Here is an 8,102-nt window from a genome sequence, read left to right as displayed (position 1 = left end):
ATAGATGTACACTACTCCAGGAATTACAGATTGATAAACACTTTTTATAGAACACTTTGATGATATATATTCTTTTTAAAAGTTAAACTTTCAGGAATGTAGTTTCAAAAAAATCACAAATGCCAAAAAAAGGTATATGTAACAAGGATATTTATGGTAGAGTTATTTTTAATAGCCAAAAATGTAGAAATGACATAAAGGGCTATCTATGATTATTGATAAGTCCTGGAGTTTATGCAAATTTTAATTCTCTCCTAAAAATTAAAAAAAAAAATTTTTAGACGTCCTACAGTGAATATTTATTACTTGCATTATTTCAAATGATGATGTACCCTTCCTAAGAAAGAGACTAGCATGCTTTCACAGGGGCATATCAGATAGGGGGCAGGCTAGGGGAGCAGTCGGCCCCTGGAAGAAGGAAAATTTATTGTGTCATTGACATTGCTTAGAATTGTCAGCACATGGTAATGACTAAAAACAAACCAGCTTTAAATCTGGCTGTTTATTGTTTTTAAGTTATTGCTGCACACTAGGTGACTGCTCCACGGCTTTCCCCCATCTTGATACATGACTGCGGCTGCTGGTGCCTTCCGGAAAGAAAGAGGAAGTATGGAGTATGTAAAAGTCACTTGAAATTGACACTTGATACCAGTTTCTACAAGAAAATACATAATCACTTCGTGACTACAGACACGGAAGCGGTTTTTTTTTTTTTTTTTTTCCCCAGCTTACCAAGGTGATCCTACTTTAGGAGTAGCAGGGCATCGTTTTCACTTTGTAGGCGTTTATTTTACACACGTGTGTGGAAGCCCCACAGGACTGTCATATTATGTAGGAACTTCACAGGCGGGAGTTGTTGTTGGCTGACTGAGAAGTCTAACTCCATGTTTCTCTCCCGGAGGAGCCGTGAATGAGATACCATATAATATGAATGGAGATCCCCTCGGGCACCCTATAAATTTATTATAAAGCACTGGGTTTTGAAATAACAAAAATAACTTATGAAATTTGAGGAAAGCATAAAAATTAGAAATTTATGTCTCTTCAGGGGTCATCCTAGACCACATATTCTACTGAATAACAGGCCTGATTTTATCCAGAGCAGGCAGAATTACTGCAATGCGTGAGTGCTTCCGAAGTTTCCGGTGTTGGGAGCAGAAAGTACACGAGTGGACCAACTTTTCTGGAAGGAGATAGCAAATGTGGATGACGCTGCAGGTTAAGGGTATGAGAATAGCTGGTTAGATGATGTTTTGTTCACTGTTGACATCCACTCTGCAAAGGATCCTTAGAAAGCAGTGAGGTTTGGGGCTGTACTTGGAAGGTGGGGCGAGGGAGGCTTCCTTTGGGCAGCCGTGTGGGAGGAGCATCTAACCCAGGCTTGTGGTTTTTGAAAAAAAAAAAACAATATGTTGGGGTGTATGTTAGCTCTTTAGATGTTTATTGCTCCAACTGACTTGGCATTTGGTTCTCTTCTGAGGCAGCCATGAGTAGAGATAACATTTGTACTGTGAAATGACTCAAAATCCTACAAGAAGCAATCCATACCAACTGGCACTGCTTTTAGTTCTTTAGAGCTGAAGGATCTCTCCCCTTGTTTGTCGTGGCAGCCAAGCCAGAGTGACAGCAGAACATAAAGCCTCCTCCAGAAATCAGGCCCCTGTTTCTGCTCCCCTTACAAATCCTTTTGTCCCAGCAAAGCGTGTCCCTGTTTGAATTGCCCACCCTAAATGCAGGTGCTGTTTACCTATTATATCAATTTAAAGAGAGGACCATCTCACACTCATTACGTTGATTTGAAAAATGATCAGAATCAGGCCTGGGTACTTGGGGAATATAAATGCCTCTAAGACTGTATCCATTTTAGGAAAACCAGGTTTTTTACCTTTGCTCTGGCTTCACCTCAGCATTTTCTTCTGCGGCAGAAATAATGCATTTAGTCATTTTGGAACACCAGTTTAATACATTAATGATCGCGGGTGCTATTCCTAGAATTTTGGCTCTGCAAGTGTTATATGGTGAGTAGGTCAGAGGCAGCGAGCAAGGGTCATGTGAAGTGAGTATTTTATGAAGCCAGGATAGGCCACGGTGTAAGTAGAGCACCCCACATAGTTAAAACAGAAGAAGCATGTGAGCTGTGTAGACCGTCAGAGGTGTGTGTGGCGGTGCCGTGGGCTGGGGGAAGGAGAGTGGAAAGGCGTTAAAACTATAGGAAATCAGAGAAAATGCCGGCTTCTTGTTTTTGAGCCTCTGGAATTAGGGGGCTGTTATATAATCCAAGCCAGCTGCTTGAGGGGATTTGGCTAATAGTTAACTTAATTTTTCTGGAATGTCCTTTTTTTCCCCCCTATAAATCAGCCTCAGTGGAAAGAAAGTGGAACTCTTGTCAATGAATCAAATGGCAGGCGGGGCCGGCTGGGAGGACCGATTCCCCCTGGATGCTGTACATATTACGGGGCTCCTTGGCTGTACTTGGAGTGCAGGTTAAATGAATTGTTCCCATTAGCGAGCTGATAGGACAGCTCCTTTAGATGAAGGAGACTCTGTACTTTGAATGTCACCGTGAGGGAAAGGAAGTGCTCGCAGAAAAGTTGACAGTACCACTTGTGGCAGTATTTTACTGTCATTGTTAAAACTATATAAAATGATGACTTACAGTAAGGCTCAGAGTTTCAGCATAATATATAATAATAATAAGACTTCTGTCAGCTTGTAAGTGATGTAGGAGTTCTTTGCAGCTTGGAGGTTTATCTGCAGCGTGGTGGTGGTCGTAGAAGCAACGCTTTGCGCCAGGCTTGCTGTCTGAGGCTGATTCGCTCTGCGATTGATGCTCCTGGCGGAGTCTCGTTCACTCTGATTAGTCACTTTTGCCTACATTTGCTGGAAATAAAATCCTGAAAGTTTACTGGCTTTATCCGTGTACTTTTTATAGCCATATTTAAAGCACCCTTCAAGCAATGACATGAAGTATGACTGTTGGGGGAAAAACATTAAAAATCAGGAAAACATTGTGTTGGCTGAAAGTTTCCTGATGTCTGAGCTCAAAGCCATCTGACCTTTACTAGCATGGGCTTCGGGGGTGGGGGGGTGACTTGTTTTCTTTGTTCTGTTACCTTGGAAACTGAGGCACAGGTTTCACTTAGACAAAGAGCAGTAGGATCAGTTATCTTCATCATATAGCAGTTGTAAAAATTATTTAGAATGTTTAGATCATGTGGCAGGATCTTTTGAAATGCAAGTAAAAAATCAAGATGTTTGTAGGGGAAAATCTATAAGCAGGAAGAAGTCCCCGTCGTGTACATTCCTTGATGAATATAAGCACTGAAGAAGAGTCCATGGGCTCTCAAGTGACCAAAGATGAAAAGGGATGTGCCAAGGGTTGGGCTGAATTAATATAACCTGCATTTTTTCAGTGCCCCCCAAATTACTTTTTGCTCTTAAAAGCTCTCAAATATGAATAGCGGTGTTTGTGCTTCCCTAGGGAGAAGAGAGGACTTCTAAGAACATGGGTGGGGCTAATGCAATATGTATGGCCAGAGTGGAATTTGGGTCACTAGTGGAGACTTCAGCTGATAAAGTCATATACTGTAAGCCTTTCCCCCAAAACACCGTGAGCACAGGGACCATTACTGTCTTTGTCGTCGTATCCCTATCACCTGCTATAGTGCCTGACCACCATGGGGCAGGGGGAGGACAAACTATTATATAGTCAACTGGGGACAGTCTAGATGGTAAGCCTGAGTTTTCATATGTGAACAAATTCTGCTTTGAGCTGGAAGATCACATTGTCCCTATATTGTCCATTAATGAGATGTTCAAATAGTTTGAAGCATCCCTTTGGCCCTGTAGACCTGGACTTAAAAAGATTCTGAGACCAATTAGTGGCAGCTCTAAAATTAGAGGTAAAGCTACCTCAGTGGACATGGGTTGATTTCCAAATTCATAAAGTCTTCGAGAGAGCTATTTTTACATTGTGTGGGTAAACGGGCAGAGACGAGAACACATATCTGTGTGTGGCAGAGTTAAACCACATGCTTTGGATGATACAATATCAGAAGAGTCCAGTCTTTCACCCTGGTAGCTAGGGGTGTCCTGAAGTCTTGGACCAGGCCCCTCCAGTCCCGGACATCTCTTGCTCACAAATACAGAAGGTAGAACCAAGAGTCAGTTACTTGAACAGCAATAAACCATCTAAAATCTAGCTTACCAAATCCCAACTGCACAAAATGAGAAGACACAGCCAGTATAAAGCCAGGAGAGCCTACAGGTGAAACAGTTAATGCTGGAAGCGGTGGAGACCACAGGCAACTCTTTGAGCCAAGATTCAGATGTTCCTCTTGGTGCTTTTTGTTGGATACCTTTGGCTTTTTTCTTTTTTTTTTTTTTTTGAGACAGAGTCTCACTCTTTTGCCTGGGCTAGAGTGAGTGCCGTGGCATCAGCCTAGCTCACAGCAACCTCAAATTCCTGGGCTCAAGTGATCCTTCTGCCTCAGCCTCCCGAGTAGCTGGGACTACAGGCATGCGCCACCATGCCCGGCTAATTTTTTCTATATAGTTTTAGTTGTCCAATTAATTTCTTTCTATTTTTAGTAGAGACGGGGTCTTGCTCTTGCTCAGGCTGGTTTCGAACTCCTGAGCTCAAACAATCCACCCGCCTCGGCCTCCCACAGTGCTAGGACTACAGGCGTGAGCCACCGTGCCCGGCCTACCTTTGGCTTTTGATAAGTGTTGAATCTGGATGTTGGGTATATGGCCAGTGTTACCCTTCTTTGTATATAATTTTGAAAGTTTCACAATAAAAAAAATTCCTGCCAGTGAAAACTAGCTAGAAAACTTTAAAAAGAGCTTCAATCTCTCTGACATAAAGTGTGTGAGTGATTTCGCCCATGCCTTTGAAATCAGTAGTGTTTCCTGAGGCGTGGGCACCGGAGGAGCACTTACAGGATTCAGGTGTGGATGAGGTGGAGGATTTAATGACCACTTAAAACAACATTTGACTGAGCTCTGGCCCAGCCCACTTGACCTTGAGCATGTCCCTTCACTGTCCTGACACTCAGTTTCCTCACTGAAAAATGGGTCTAATATCTTCATTACTTACTTCACAGAGCGCAATGAGGAAATCAGAAGGCGGATTGAAAACATAACCACCAACTATACAAGTGTACAACACTGGATACATCGTTAACTACAAATTGGCCTTGAATAATTTTCAAATGAGTTTTAAAATGTAGGACTCAAAGAAAAAACTGTTGAGAAATCCTATATCTTATTTGAATGAGAATCAGAGCATTATTAATAATGATGAATTGAAGCTATGTGCAGAGGGACCGAACTACAAGTTGGAGACAACCAACTGCCTTCAAATAGCTGCTTCAGAAAGGAGCAGCCATTTCTCAGTTTCTTGTCTGGGATCATTGACCGGGGGACTTGTCATGGTTGTGTTTGTGTTTCTATGTAGCCGAGCTGGCCTGCTTTTCAGGGTGGCTGGTATTTCCTATATGTCACTAATGGGATTACTAATCCCAGCCAACAAAACATGGGTCACTGAGAACAAAGGGGACTGAACAAAAGATTGTCCCAGAGGGCAGACCCATCAAAACTATAGCCAAAAGGTGGCAGAGGGCTGGGAGATGAGAGGGTGAGATTCAAAGTCCAGGTCTTCTGATTTATTTTCTACCACATACTTCCTTTGCTGGGACATAAATTCCAATGCTCCCTCATCAAACAGTGAAGTTATGTTCCTAATATGTATAGTGGTTGACAAAATCTTACCTAGGAAGATTAAGACTTCACTGAATGCAGGAATTTAAAGGGAGAGTGGATAAAAGGGATTAAATATTTCTTTTTATAAATAAAATTAAATGAAGATATATACATAATACACACACATATACACACATATATATGTAGCTGCTCTCTAAAGCATTAAAACCCACTTGAGTGAGTAACAGTTAACACCTTCTTCAGCTGTTCGAGAAATACTGCTGACCCATATGCACAGGCAAAATCACTCACACACTTTATATCAGAGAGATTGAACCTCTTTTTAAAGTTTTCCGGCCAGTCCTTACTAGCAGGAATTTTTTTATTATGAAACTTTCAAAAATATAAACAAAGAAGGGCAACAGTGACCATATACCCAACATCCAGATTCAGTACTTACGAGATTTTGCTACATTTGTTTCATCTATTCCCTTTTCACTTTGCCAAGGCATTTTGCAGCAAATCTCAGACATCATCTACTTTCATGCCTGCCTATTTTAGTATGTGTCCTGCTGGAAACTAAATGCCTGGTGCACTCCCATTCTCCCTGGTTTCCTTTTCAAGGCCACCCAGAAAGGCTTTGTGATTGCTAGTTCGTTTTGTTTTCTGGACCTGCTATGCAGCATCAACTCATTTCCCCTTTCAATACCGCCCCGTAGACCTTCCCATGTGGCCGGGAAGGGTATGAGTCAAGAAATGATGCTGTGTTATTTTATTTAGGAAGAATGACCCAAAATTCCCATATCAAGTAACAGTAATAATAAAAAAAAAAAACCCAAGATGGAACATTGGGATTATACAAATATAAAACAGAGCTATCTTTAAAAATAAATAAATAATTTTTTAAAACTAAGTTTGGCAAAGAGGGATTTGCCAAACTGTTCTTTCCTATTGGTCTCAGCATAACTCAACGGCCATGGCATGCTGACTTTTATTTTAAAATCACTTTGAATTGGAGGGAAATGGTTAAACCCAAGTTAGCCTCTAAGCTGTTATATCTGAGTACTGAAATCATTGTTTCCAAAATAGCTTTCTCGATCTTAGAAATGGGAGCGTTCAGCTCCCCTGCATTGCCGTGTACGAGAAGCCAGACAAGTCCTGCTCCTTGCTGTAACACATGGCTAAGGGGAAATTTTTCCGTAGGTTCTTTATTATCCCAGAGCCGATACGAGATTAGCTTTACAAGTTGGGTTATAACCTTTACAGCTTCTGTGTTGGGGATCTGCTAACAAGATCATAAAGATCTTTCTAACAGATGAGGCAGGCATGCCCTGTGTTCAGCTCTGGTAATGACCAAATCAATTTTATCAGAAGTGTTTAAAAGTGCCATTTTAACTTTGCTATTGATTGCCTGACCTCTGCTTTAGGTCCTGGGGTTAGTGTGTGTTCTCTCCCCTCTCACTTTTTGCACGTGGCCTTCTGGGTTCTCTTCACCTGTGCAAACCCCTCCTTACGTGTCCCCCGGCCATTTCATTTGGCACTTGTGTCACCATCTGTGCTCCTCTTGTGTTCCCTGCGTGTTTCCAGAGGGTTTGGGATCACAGTCGGTAAGCTTTTGGGAGTCAACCTCATTCATTCAGCACATTTTTTGTGGTCTTCATTCATTCATTCAGCACATTTTTGTGGGCTACTATGTGCCAGACATCATTCTAAGCACCAGAAATACAGTGGTAAACCAAGGACACAAAATCCCTGCCTCAAGGGTTGACATTGTTGGGAAGACAGATAATGACTAGATAATAGAATGTCAGAAGAAGAGAAATACTGCAAAGACACGAAGCAAAGTGGAGAAGGGGGTGGGGAGCAGGGTTCTGGAGATAAGCTGGCTGCGAAGCACTGTAGGAGGAGGTGAGTGTTGAGCAGAGATCTGGACGGATGCAGGGGAGACCTGCGGAGATTTGCAGGGAAACTCAGCCGGGCAGAGGGAATTACACGCAGCAAGGGCATGAGTCCGGAGCAAGCTTAGAGCTGTAGAGAAAATTCAAGGGGCCTAGTATGGCAGAGTGAGATGGGTGAGGCAGGGACAGGAGGCAGCCAGGCTGGAAAAGCAGGCAGGCTGGATCCTGTAGGACCTTTCGAACTATGGAAGGACTTTGATCAGATTTACAGTTCAGAAAGTCACTCTGGCTTGCATGGAGCTTCCAAATGATGCTGGTGAAACTGTTCATGGGTCTGGTTGAGATGTACTGTATGATAAGAGGGAGACTTGAACACATCCAGGCCTCAGAGCTCACAGAGTTGCCACTCTGTAGAATGCTACTTGCTGCTCTGCCCCTAATTGATTGGTTGACTTGGAACCAGTCATCTAATCCTTCTGAGTCCCAGTTTTCTGTCCTTTC

Source organism: Propithecus coquereli, unplaced genomic scaffold (assembly GCF_000956105.1).
Source record: "Propithecus coquereli isolate 6110/MARCELLA unplaced genomic scaffold, Pcoq_1.0 Scaffold57, whole genome shotgun sequence".
Taxonomy (NCBI): domain Eukaryota; kingdom Metazoa; phylum Chordata; class Mammalia; order Primates; family Indriidae; genus Propithecus; species Propithecus coquereli.
Note: the sequence above shows the minus strand (reverse complement) of the source record.